The sequence below is a fragment of the Alligator mississippiensis genome, chromosome 4 (assembly GCF_030867095.1).
Source record: "Alligator mississippiensis isolate rAllMis1 chromosome 4, rAllMis1, whole genome shotgun sequence".
In the NCBI taxonomy this organism is placed as follows: domain Eukaryota; kingdom Metazoa; phylum Chordata; order Crocodylia; family Alligatoridae; genus Alligator; species Alligator mississippiensis.
Window position 1 is genome coordinate 196,884,043 of NC_081827.1, and position 13,480 is coordinate 196,897,522.

Consider the following 13,480-nt stretch of genomic DNA (forward strand, 5'->3'; position numbering starts at 1 on the left):
TATTTCTTTTGTACAGTAAATTCATATCATGGTCTGTTTACCATGCTATATCCCTTGGCCCCTTCTCATGCAGCTTAAAGCAGAGGATCTGGACTGATGTTTTAGCACATTGATTCAAATGCTAAAGCATCTTGCCTTATCTCAAACAAAGACTGAAATTGCATTAAAATACCAGCATCTCTGCTGTTTCTACACCAGCAACAAATCCAAGGTGGTAGATTTCCTGGATATTCACCATCCTGTTTGTTCAGGACAATGGAGGAACAAGAAGGAAGGAAGGAAGGAAGGAAGGAAGGAAGGAAGGAAGGAAGGAAGGAAGGAAGGAAGGAAGGAAGGAAGGAAGGAAGGGAAAACAAGCTCCCAGCTTTAAATCTACTTGCAGCCTGATGAAATTTGATTTCAAATCATGTTGAAATATATATATCCAATCTCAGATTATATTCAGATACATTGAAGTCCCTTTCATTTATGTGATGAAATTTATTATTCTTACTCTATTGAGGAAAAATAGAGTCTGCTCTTCTGTGTTTCTGCAAATCACTAAAATTTAGCTCACAAGAATTATTTACTCCGCTATGTGTCTAACACTTGAACTACAAAAGAGTGACTCACAGAGTTATTTTTTTTTTAAACACTGTAATTAGCTCTTGCTCTTAGACCTCTTAGTAGCCACTTGTATTCAAAGGAGAGCACTATGTATTCGAAGTGCTTATCCTAGCAGCACTGCAACCATGTGTTTAATATAAATACATCTTTGTACATTGCTGGCTTTACACAGGATTACTTTACAAATAAGAATTTCTATAACCTAAATTCAGGTTACATTGGTAATGTAATAGTTTTTAAAAGGTGAGGATGTGTTGATCTGTTTTGCAATAGAGATAAACAAAGGCATCCACAACCTGAAGATTCCAGCCAGATTCTTAAAATAGCTAACAGAACTTCAACCAAAGCTGATAAGAATCCCTTGAATTCTTTGTCCTTGGAGATTTGTGCTGTGCCAAAATAGCCCCAAGTTTATGTTATAAACTTGTTATAGTTTATATAACTTTATGTTATATGTTAACTTTATGTTATAGTGACAAAAATGACCTTCTCACAGTTATTCTTCAACCATATCTATACATCTAAATATACCATAGACCTTAGAAGACATATCACTCTCTTAGACTACTGCTTTTTCAGTCAGGTTCTCTGGCTCGTGTTAGCCTGGAGTAGGAGTGTCTAGTTCAACTGTACCCCCATGTCTGGATCCAGATGACAGGGTTCCTCCTGAGCTGGATCTGGACCTATGGTGCTCACAAAGCAAGCAGCAGCAAAAATGCATGGCTTAATGTAGCCATTGCTTACCACACCTTTCACCCACATACATCCCCAATGGGGCTCTGTACCCAGGAATTTGGCAGCAGGCCCCACCCTGACTCAACCTCCCCCCAAATTCCTGGCGGCTCCTAAAGCCCTGCAGACTAGCTGAAACAGCTCCAAAGATCGGATCCAGCCCACAGGCTATATCTGTGACACCCCTGGCCTATAGCATAATGAAATTCAGGTCAATATCCTACAAGCTTCCTGTGTGACACTGACCAAGTCTTTGGGTGTTTGTGTGCCTTAGCTCCCCCTCTATAAAATGGGGATAATAGAACTTCCTTACCTCACAGAGAATAAATATATTAATAAACATTGTGGGGCACTCTGGATACATCCACGCTACCAACGTGTCATGCCTACAAGCAATACTGTGAAATAAGCCTCACCTATTGACTTCCCTCTGACCCTGCCACATCTCAGTAAAGAGGCAATAAGGCACTTAGAACAGTTTTCAGCAAATGCTAATAAATCTAACCAAGACAAAGAGCTCCGGGTGAGCACACATTCAGTCTGCTCTAAGGTAGCAATACTGCCTCATTTTCAGAGGTTAGTATGCGTAGAGCAGGAGCAAAGGGGCAAGGTATGCTTCACAGAGGCACTTGTGGGCAGTGTAGAAATGTCCGCAGAGATTATAGGAACAGGGGCCATATTTGTATCAAATATTGTAGGATGAACTGCAGCTCCATGAACTCCTCATGACCTTCCTGCAGGCATATGGTGCAGGTGTAAAGGAAAGAAAAGGAACTGTCCACAGCTACATTAGCCGTGTCAGCTAACAGAAGAGCTCCAGACACTAAATGGCTAAAAGACAGGGACTGTTTACACGCAGAGAGCCAAGCTCAGCCTTCTGCAAGGACCTGTCATCCTAGTTCACATACAAGTTCAACAAACCAGATATCACTACAAGAAGGAGCACAAGCCATCACATCTGTCTGGACAGATTTTGAACCATATACTGAAACAGAAGCCAGAAGGAATGTCTACTTCACCACTTGGAAAACTGAAATTTGTTCCCATGACAGGTAAAATTTAGTAAAGATCACCTGCCCTTCCATGATAATTCAGCACTTTGGCAGGAGGCAAACAGCAACAATGACTATTCCTTAAGAAGCTGACACTTAGCACCAGTGACCGCACCAACCGTTCCCAGTCCGTTATAATAAAGTAGTACCATCCCAAAACCAGCAGCACAAATGAGGCACATGTTTATGTGATCCCTCACAACAGGAATCATGTCTGCATCTGGATCTCTCTCAATCATTTTTCATGTTAAGACATGACCTTATTACCACTGATGTTTGGTGTTTGAATAAGGGCAATGCTTCTACCTTGGTATTACTAGGCCTTTCTCCTGATCATAGAGCACTGAAGACATGCATACAAAAGATCTTGGAAGCTGCTGATCAGTCCATTCGTTCAACTATACCTATCTTATAATGGTATTATTGTATATATTACAATAAAACCTGAGTCTCAAAATCTCCTATTTAATGCATGTAGGAGACTGGCTGATTGGCAAGAGAAGCAAAACAATGTTTGTATAATCTGGCAGATTTATGCACTGCCACTCATAGACAACAAGTGCAAATCTCGCATCTCCTTCATCTGATTTTCTCTGGCAAATGCTAAATGTAGTTATAAAAGGAAAGAGAGCAGGGACACTTCAAGTTTCCCAGTGACTTCTTAATATGGAGCTGCCTACACATCCTCCCAGGGACTGCACTGTGAGAGATCCACCAACACGATCCAAGGTTTAGAGAAAATCATGTGAGAGTAAGGAATAATAGCAGCCATTGCGTCTAAGCACAGTCACTCTTTCTCATTCTCAGAGCCTGCTCAGTTCAGACAGGGTATACAAATTCATGTGAATTATAAGTAGAACAGAGAGGATTTGAAAACATAAACCTGCAATTCTCAAAGCCTGAGCCGTAGGTGGTGGTGGATCAGTACATGTCTCCAAAGAAAGAGGCAACATTTACCATTAAAGTTTCCTGAATCAGTTAAAGAGGGAGCTGTAATGGTATGAGTCCTGTTCTAGATTTAAAATCATTGATAGACTCCATAGCTGAAATAACACTTTTGGACTTAACTGCTATGAAGAGACATTTGTGATTTCAACAGATAAAAGAAAGAACAGGCTGGACTGTGTGGTTGAATGTTGCAGAAACACCAGAAAATGTCTGCTGACATGATAGCCACCACAGGCTGTCTCAGGGGGGACGGAGGGAATCTGTGAAGGCCTTATTATGATCAAAGATTTTTCAGGAATAAATCACTGACCTGCCATCAAGTTCCCAGGTTCTCATGCCAAAACAGTAAAGAGAGAGGATGTAAATACATGTTTTTGCCCAGACTACAGGAAATTGAATGTCTCCTTACAGGACCTCTATTGTTTCCCATATGTTAATGACATACTTGATGTGATCAAAAGTTCCATCTGCTTTGGCAGTTTAGATCTTAACGGTGAATATGGGTATTCAAAAGAAATAGCTCACCGAGAAGAGAAAGTATTTATAAGCTGCAAGCACTATTGCAGTTTATATAAAAATGTATCTCCAGTTTCTTGATGTCCCTGTTGCTTTTTGAAAGGATTGTGAACCATATCTTAGAGAAACCTTCATAAAGCATCATTTTACTTTGATGATATCTTAGCACAGAAAAGAGGTGAAATGATTTAGGAAAATATTTACCACATACTTATGGTCATCTCTGTTCCAAAAAGCACTTAAGCATAGCTTAGGGTTAGGATTTCAAAGTCCGTGTTTTTTTATGTTTTTAATTTGTAGATCTTGAGTAGCATACCAACATATACAACTGCCTCCCAGCTAACATATCACTGTGAAGCGTTTCTGACTTATCCCTCTTTCATTCAGGGTCATTTTTATATGGTTCAGGCTGATTTGTAGTGCTGTATCACTGCACATAATTGGTCCCCCACAATTCTTACAGTGCTTTAAAGTTGCTTAAAGAGTTATGAAGGTTACATCTGTCCATCCTTTTATATCTAAACTGACACAGAATGTCTATTTAATTGGGGTCAAAACTAGTCCTCAGCTGAGCAAAATAAACATGATTCAGAGCCTTAAGTGGAAGAATACACAACAGAGAATGGGAAATAAGAGGAAAAACTACTTCAGGAATGGTTTCCTTTAATTATGAAAATAAAGAATGACAAAACAAAATGGGGACACTTTACAAAACCCAGGCTATAAAATATGTAGATACTAGCATGCCAGTCAGTAGAGTTGTGTCACAACCCAAAGTTGTGATTTTTTTGTTTGTGCGCGCTTCGGCACTGCTAAATTATTTTCCTGCTAAATTGCAGCTTCTTAGCATGGTGGAGTTTTCTGCTGCAGAAGAGAACCCCGGTGCAACGGAGAATTTCCCGCCAATTTGAAGCTTTCTTTGCATGGTGCATTTCTTTTTGCATCTAAGAAATGCTCAGTGCAAAGAGTTACCGCCATTTGTATGAGAATTCGAGCCACGTTATTGGCTAGTTCTAAAATATGCACACGTGGCGGCTAGCGATTGGCTTGCTAGCCGTATAAAAAGCTTGTGTGGTTTCCGCCCAAGTTGGAGGACTCCACGAACACCAGGAGGAGAAGACTTCACGCTGTGTGAAGATCTCTAAGTGCTGCAGATCCTTATGGACCCAACGTATTTCTTAAAAGGCAACAGGGGCCTGACCAGCCTCTGGCCTCTCCCCATCGCCGATAGATTCCAAGACGTATCCCTTCCCGCACGAGAAACAGACAAACCCACGGAGCTTCAACAACTCCGTGGGAGAGAGCGAACTTGTCGTAGTCCTCTAACGAGGATTTAATCGGAGCTGTACCTGGAAAACTGTCCAGCCTACACCACGACCACCTTTGGTGTAAGTAAACAATCTTTAAATCAACCACTATGCGTCCGTGACTAATTCTAGCTCGCCTCCGGTCTTCTCTGACCCCGCGTGCCCGGGCTGCTGGCCACAGCCCGCGTGCACAAAAGGGCCCGGATTGCTCCCGGCCCGCACAAGTTGCAGCTCTCTAATATTGGGATATTCCTGTTCATCTGTTGAGGTTGAATATGCTTTGAGTTGGGGTGGGCAAAATATACCCCGTGGGCCATATCCAGCCCACTAATTGATTCTCTCTGGCCCATAAGTGGACAGTGCAGGCAGCAGCTTTGGATCCAGCCTCTGTTGGTGCCGCCAGGGATACTGGGTGGAATCAGTCCCCCCTTGATCCTGCACAGCAGGCCCCGGGCAAGCCATGCTCAGGCCCCAGTATCCCTACTTGGGCTGGGCTAGCAGCACCCTGCCTGTCTGTGGCTCAGAGCTGGCGGGAACCACCCCTGGCACTAGGACCGTGCAGTGGGTGCTCCACACATGTGCATGGAGGTGGTGGACTTTCCCTAACACCTCCCAACAGGTGAAGCCCCAGTTCTGTCCTATCTTGCCCCATGCAGTGCTGTGAGCTGGGCCAGCCACCTGCTGTCTGATGCAGCCAGTGCAGATCCTGTCCTGTCCACCCAGGTGAGACTGCCCCCAGCATCCTGGGGAACCAAAACCAGCCAGGAGGACACTCTGCCAAGGGAGGACGCCTTGATCCCCAGCAGAGCCCTGCCACTACCCAGCCATTCCCCAAATCACAAGGGAGTTCCTGCTTAAGCCTGCTCCCCAACACACCCCTCAAGAGCTGCCATCTACCTGTCCACATTTGCCCCCACAAAGCCTGGGGAAACCCAGCAGCCCTCACCAGCCTGTCTCAGCTCCCCACCAGGGCCATGCAGGCTGCACCCACCTGCAACCTGAGGGTTTCCCTTCCTCCAGGAGGAGCCCCAGCCTCAGGGTGCTGGGGGCAGTTTCACTTGGGTGAACAGGATCTACGGCTGATAAGGGCTCAAAGTAAGAGTGGGAAATTATTTCAGCTGGAGGGCCACTCAAGTTTTGGTGAACTGTTGAGGGCCACACACATAAAATTAATGGTGAAGATATCATTTTAACAAATTATACATAAAAACCAACTGCTAAAAATAAAACATCTAATATATAATATTTTAATTTTATTTCAAAAAATATTTTTATCCTGATTTATGGGTTTTAACGTAGAGGTGATTGAGAGGTTTATATAGAGGTGATTGCATAATAGCTCAAAATGAACGCTCTCTCCCTAATCGGTATTTTGCTGGTCAAGTTCACCCTGAGAAAATCAAACAGCAACTATGCTCTAAAACTTTTAATTACATTTTTCATTATTTCGTTTTAAATATTTGTAATTCTGGAATATAATGCTTTTACTTTCCATTCAGGGAATTTTTGGACAAACTTAAATTTAGAAATTTCTATAGCTTTTTAAAGACCTAATAACTATTGGGTATTAACTAGAAGTTAAACTCTGCCACTTAAGAGGTTCTCATGTGAAGCCAGAGGTTTTCAAGAGGTACTCTGAGGGTATAATGGGCTTGGAGGTTTAGACATTATTTCTGTAATATTTAAAAATGCTTGAACATTTGAGAAACCATTTTCATTTGTCTTAATTTTTAGAAACAAACCTTGAAAAAGCACCTACTTCAAAGAAGTCTTGGGAATGTGTGCCATTTTTTCTGAAATGGTGTGTTCGTTGGTATATGTGAGAATCATTTTCTACATTGTTAAAATGCATGCTGTGCCTTCAGTGTGGTATAATTCTAATTTTCGTTAGCTTTTGTTTTAACTCATCAAACCAAACTAGCTACACAGCACTGAAGGAAAAAATGTTCCCATTAAACAAGTATATGCTATACACAATAAAATGTCATATTTGAACTTCAAAGTATAAATTGTGTATGTTCTAAGAAAGTTTGTGTTCTAATAAAACTTTAGGAAGTGTAGGGAGTACCAGTTAATAAAGTGAAGTAATGAAATTCTGACAAATATTTGAAAAATATAGAATAAATTGAAGCATTTTTCAATTAGTAAGACAAAGGTAAAGTAGAATCATGGTGAACTGAAAAGAAAAGTCTGGCTTCCTCTATATAATTTTTAAAAATTACCCCCCAAAAGGATAGCCATTAATACTATAAATCATTGAAGTAGATTCTAATAAACCCAAATATTTTTCTCACCTAAAGAGCCTAAAAAAGCAACAGATTCTAATATAAAATAATATAAAGAGCCTGGGAGACATTACACTTATGACATGATTAACATGTTAATTGCATCATATGATTAAATAGTAACCCTGCCACATGTGTAGGTAGTGGCACAACCAAACAGTAAACCAGCCACAAAAACATTCCACATTTTATGCTCAATGCTGGCTTCAAGGCATGGCTTTAAAGTTACAAAATGATATGGGGACATATCTGACCTCCAGCTGTTGACATATTGGTCAGCAGTGCTGGGGAACTTTGGGTGTTAGAGAATGGGAAGCCCATAAGCTAATGGTTTCCTTTAAAAAAAAATGTCTATAAATTCAAATTTGCACTTTTCTGTTTGTTTTCCATGAGTAATAGGCCTATTGACAGATGCTTGTGCAATGTGAATTTAAACAATTTATTCTAGTATTTTCACCACTGCTGATATGTTTCTTATCATGTTGTTTAATTGCCTTGAATGAATATATATAATGCCCCACCCAGCCCCACCCTGCACCCCCAGCATCATAGCATCATGAACTTGTCCCCAGTACTGGACTTAACATGGTGCCCTTTGAACATCCAGGTGGGCTCCCTACCCACCTGTGCATGATTAGGATCTGACAAATTGTATTCAAGATCCGAAAATCGCACTTCTTGTCATATACATGTGGCATAGATTTTTGGGATAAAATCTGTTTGATCACAATAGTGCAATTCAGTTAACATCTGGCAGGGGCCTAAAAGAGTCTAATATAGTACTGAAATGTTGTTTAATTAAAGAATACTTTTTAAATTGATAAACTCACATGGTGTGAGACTTGTTCCTATGCTTTTATTAATGGAATATTCTTATATCGTGAATTTTCATGTTTTGCACTTAGTTCATGCTGTCCCAATTGACAGAATCTGCTTAAGTGCAAAACTGTTAACAAGTCCAACAGGTATTTGGGGATGGGCTCCACATGTTCTGGACTCCGTAACGATGAGCCTGGGACAATGCTTTGGGAGTCATGCTATGCTGGTTATCAAGATTCAATTAAAAAACTGTTAAAAAACATCAAATTTCACAAGTGTCCCTTTTGTAAGTAATTCATACCTTTCATTTGTACTGAAAAGTAGAACAAACCCAGTGTTTATAAAGTAATGCATACAACAAAATATAATAGACTTTGATGTAATTGCCATGTTAAATGAAAGCTAAGAGGCTGGTCTGTTGGGGGCATCCATTTTACTATACCTGTTGCTGGTTTTGGTCACTGCAGAAAAGAGTTTCATATTGCTTTTGATTGTATATAGTAGGTACTGTGACTTCATGGTGAAGGGCAACCAGATAAATAGTCTTCCCTAAGATAGTACCATATTTACTTGATTCCAAGATGAGGTTTTTCCCCATTCAACATTGACAAAACAAAGCTTCATCTTAGAATCAAGTATCAAGTGAAAATACAGCACCTGCAGTCAGAAGACATGGTGGGAGTCTACTCAGTGAGGCACAGGTTGGCTCTACACCTGGCATGGAGGCAGTGGGCAGCAAAGGACCCAGTGCAGAGGTATAGGGTAGTGCAGGACCCAGTACAAAAGCATCTAGCAGCCTGGTATGTGGTACTGGAGGAGCAAAAGGGGAGGGGCAAGACGTGGGGAGAGCAAGGTGTTGGCAGGATAGACATGTGGTAGGGGGCAAATTGTGGGGTGGAGCAAAGGACTAAGGCCAGGCTCCCCCTCACGGCTGCTTGCTTCACCACTTGCTCCCCTGCCATTGCTTTCCTCCCTTCTTGCCCCCTGCACTGCTCCCCTCACTGCAACAGTGGAGGGGATGAATTTAAAATTTATAATTTAATTTATAATTTTCTATGTATAGGATCTAATGTAAGGTCCTCTCAGAATCAGGCTTACTAGGCACTACCTCTTGTCTTTTATGACTGTGTAATTACACTGGTTGTGGTTTAACATGATTTCTTTTCTTTTTTTTTAAAGATAACAAAATTATAAATTAGTTTAATTTTCTATTAATAGAATATAATTATTAGGGGGGTAATCTTAAATTCGAAGTCATCTTATATTCTGGTAAATGCAATAATTACCCTCACCTACCTGCTTGACCCCTTCGTTTTCTCCTGATATCCTTATGAAGTTCCTGTTTGCTGGCATTCTTCATTAAACATGATTAGAATTGATTATGAGTTTTCATAAGATATAGATAAAGGTAGAGGAGGGAAGCAGGGATGGAGTCAGGTTGTGTATTATGGCTAATAGAAGCAGCATGTAGTTATAAGGAATAATTGCTACTTCATTAGATACCCATTTTTTCATATAGACATGATCAGCATCTGAAAAGGCCAGAGACTGAACTTCACTTCAGAAACTGTAGTTTTATCTGAGGCATCATAGCCTAGACTGGAATTTGCTATTTTGGAATAGTTGCTTGAGAAGATCCATTATACAGCTCTGCAATGTGAAACGTTTAGGATGTACCACCATGCTTTGTCTGTAGGGATGGTCTAGCACATTAAGAAAGAAAAAAGAAATGCTGGTTTCTTTATTAGCACCAAGCATGTTTTCCATTGTCTCTTCTCCATGCAGTATTTTTGATCCATTAACAGGACATGATAGTTTATTATAGGCTTGGCATCTAGAAGAGAACCATGAAATTGGCAAAGTATTGCTGGCTTTACAGTCCCATTTAATAGCCAAAGCAGTGTGTGCTTCTGAACGTGAAGAGATCTGTTTAGAGTGAATGAAGTACAGGGGACATGGTACCTGCTATTTTCCTGCATTAGCTCTTTTGTTTACTATCACTGGTGCTTAAGTTATGGGGGGGAAAACATCTTCTGAACTTGTTAACAAACTGACTAACATACACCTATTGCATTAATTACACCTATTGCACCAAAATTGCACCACAAAGAACATCTGGTAGAGGTATGTACATGGTTTAAGTGTAACCTTCTTTGGAGGCCTTCCATGTTTCCCTGCCGCCTGACAGCTCTCTCAGATACTTCCATAGTCATTTTATATACACATATTTAACTTGGCATATTTCATTACATTATTGATATCCTGACAGCAACCTTGGAGGGCAGAGGAAGAATTCTGCTGTGCTAAACAGCAAAATGTTTGCTAATGTTTTACAGCCATAGTTACCTTGAAATTGGGCAGACAGCCCTGTTTCAGACAACTGGGATTTTGTGTCCTGTCCAGACTTGAGACAGAAGAGCAAATGTGCTATGATTCTTGAGTATGTTCCACAGGGAGCTTTAAAGAAAAGAGAAACACGCAAAAGAAAAGAAACAAAATCAATATATTTTTCTGTTTATTTTCTACTTTGTTTCACCACTCCTGTAAAAGAGGCAACTCTGTCTGTTGTGACTTTAGGCGTATCACTTAACCTTTCTGTGTCCCAAATCCCTCTATCTGTAAAATGGGTGTACTAATAGCCACCATTGTAAAGCATTTTACAGTCTCTGGGTGGAGGGTGTGAAGTAGTATCAAACAGAAATATATTCAATCACTTAGTAGGTTTTAGAAGTAAGCAAGTTTGATTAATACGCTAACTACCAGACTCTGAATTTCCCTCTCATGAAGGAAATATAAGTAAACAAAGAGGATGAGGAAAAACACTGCCTATGAGGCATGGGTTCAAAACATTTAGCCTAATCTTCAGAACTGAGCAGAGTTTATATTATCCCTACTCAGGACCTATCAGAATCAGTCTTATTAGCTACTACCCCTTGTCACTTAATACTGTCTAATTACAGTGATTGTGATTTAACGTGATTTTTGTGCTTTGTCTTTTTTCATGTTCATCAGATAAGTGGGAGATGTTCTGACAGTTCTTCCCTTTGGTTGAATCAATCAAAATGCAACGCTTACTATTTTGTTCTTCTTAAAAATACAGATGTTTTCATTAATCAACTCTTATACAAAATCCCTGTGAAAGAATTCATGGAAAACATATCTGCAAAATATGCATTAGATATGAAATTAGGCATACGCCATGGGGTGGATCTTAAGTGCCTGTGTGACTGCTATTAAATGAACAATCATGCCTATGGGGATTTGCAGAGACCGAATCACAGTCATATATGCTAGACAAAATAAAAGCCTGTGTTTATGCATAGCCCCCAATACCCCATTAATATTTTCTCCATTTAAATCTATAATGGAAAACTGGCACACAACTATATAAGAAGGAAAGCAAATAATGTACCGTAGTACAAAGATAATGTTTCTATTTTTAAATGTATTCACATATTAATTTAGGTAGGAAATTATTTTGACAGATAGAGAGTAAAATTTACTCCTGAGGGATATTCCTGCTTTATTTGGGACTTAAATGGAACATAAAGGCTCATGAAAGAAAATCCATTGGTGTGAAAAGGAGCCCTCTGAACCTACAATAGGGATAATCCAATGCAGCTCTTCCAAAAAATATTTGATACTGTTAGCCAAAAGCAATAATATGGTTCAATCCTTCTCCTGTGCTTTTTGATATGATAGTTATGTGCTTAGGGATCTGATTCCAAAAGCCTGTTTCTGTGTAACTTGGGTATGGTTTACAGAATATTGAGACTGGTATGCAGTACAATTTGTGTTCTGCTTTGCAGAGCACAAAAGGTCGCACTTTTCCATAGTTCATTAACTTCTTTTTCTCTCCATGTGCAAATGGTTTAATTCAAACTTAAATTTTAACATTTCAGAGGTGTCCTGACCCAGAAAGGATGAAGTCTTTAGAGAAAGCAAAGTTTGGGGTGTTTTAATTATTGTTATGATCAGAGCCAACTCGGGCAGAGTGCGGGGCCCGGGGCAAGTCAGCTTGTGCGGGGCCTCACCCCCGCCCTGATCCCATGTGCCCTGGATGCAAAGAAGCCGGCAACAGCAGTGCAGTCGCCACGGCCACTCAACCCGGCTCCACAGGGCCCCCCAAAGCACTGGGCCTGGAGCAGTTGTCCTGATTCCACCCCCCTCCCCCCCCCCCCCCGGGATGGCCCTGGTTATGATGATGATGGTAGTGATTATTTTAAACTTTCTATCACTATGAATAGAATTTAAACTTGAACTAGAGCTAGGTACACACTATAAATGAGGACACCCTAAAACCAATTGCAGCTGAGTGCTGTCTGGCAGGTGCAGGGTGGGTGCAGGTTGCAGCGTGGCTCAGGCTACCTTGGGCACGAGCAGATGGGGCTTGGTCCCATGCAGAGCATTGTGGGGACAGCCACAGGCCAACTGTGTTAGGGGGGTGGGCGGACCACCTGCACTGCACTGCACTGCCCAGCTGAGCTCTGCTGTATGTGCCCCCTGAATGTCATGTGTTCAAGCCCAGGAACTAGATTATGTAGGGGAAAAATATGAGAGCAAAAGAGAAGCTTTAATGTAGTTTTGATTAGCTAAAAATAAAGTATTTGTATCCAAACATGTAACAGAAGATTTAAAATAATGTTATGTCAGTGTTGCCTTATGAAAAGGTACTTGCATTATTGATCTTCAAGAGACAGGCCTTCGAGTAAATCATGATGTGGACCAACTACTAAAATCCTGGCTCATATTTACCAGAACATGACCAAATACCTCCATTCAAATAATTGCAACCATGGTATTTGCTTAAATAATAGAATGACTCTGGATTGCAAAACCTACCTGATAAGCAGTGCTAGCTTTGTTGACCAAATGCTGCTTTCTTTGGAATTGTTCTGCTGATGTCTTGTTTTATGCTGCTGCAAATTGGGAAGGGATTTATCCCAATGTCTTTATCCTAAACCTTAATGACACAGCAGATTGCGAGGGAAGTATATTACTAGATAGATAGATAGATAGATAGATAGATAGATAGATAGATAGATAGATAGATAGATTTGTCAGGAACTATTCCAGCTTCAGGCATGTTTTATATTTATATAGAGTTAGGATTATACTGCTTAGTTACAGGTACCCTGCAGAGGACCTGCCCTGGCTCTTTTTTAAGTGATTTTTTTCTCTACTCTCTTTTTCCATAGCATGCGTAGAAGGAAAG

At 40.6% G+C, this 13,480-nt stretch overlaps 1 protein-coding gene and 1 long non-coding RNA gene across 2 annotated transcripts in view; one reads left to right on the top strand and one right to left on the bottom strand.

The window, feature by feature from the left end:
* The window catches only part of TMEFF2 (transmembrane protein with EGF like and two follistatin like domains 2), a 228,098-nt gene that overhangs the window by 82,107 nt on the left and 132,511 nt on the right, over nucleotides 1-13,480 (top strand). The gene's annotated exons all lie outside the window — the stretch shown is intronic.
* The window catches only part of LOC109284312 (uncharacterized), a 34,002-nt gene that overhangs the window by 11,707 nt on the left and 8,815 nt on the right, over nucleotides 1-13,480 (bottom strand). Inside the window, exon 3 of the long non-coding RNA XR_002091726.2 lies at nucleotides 10,612-10,722. This is a non-coding gene — a long non-coding RNA (uncharacterized LOC109284312). The remainder of the gene's footprint in view (nucleotides 1-10,611; nucleotides 10,723-13,480) is intronic.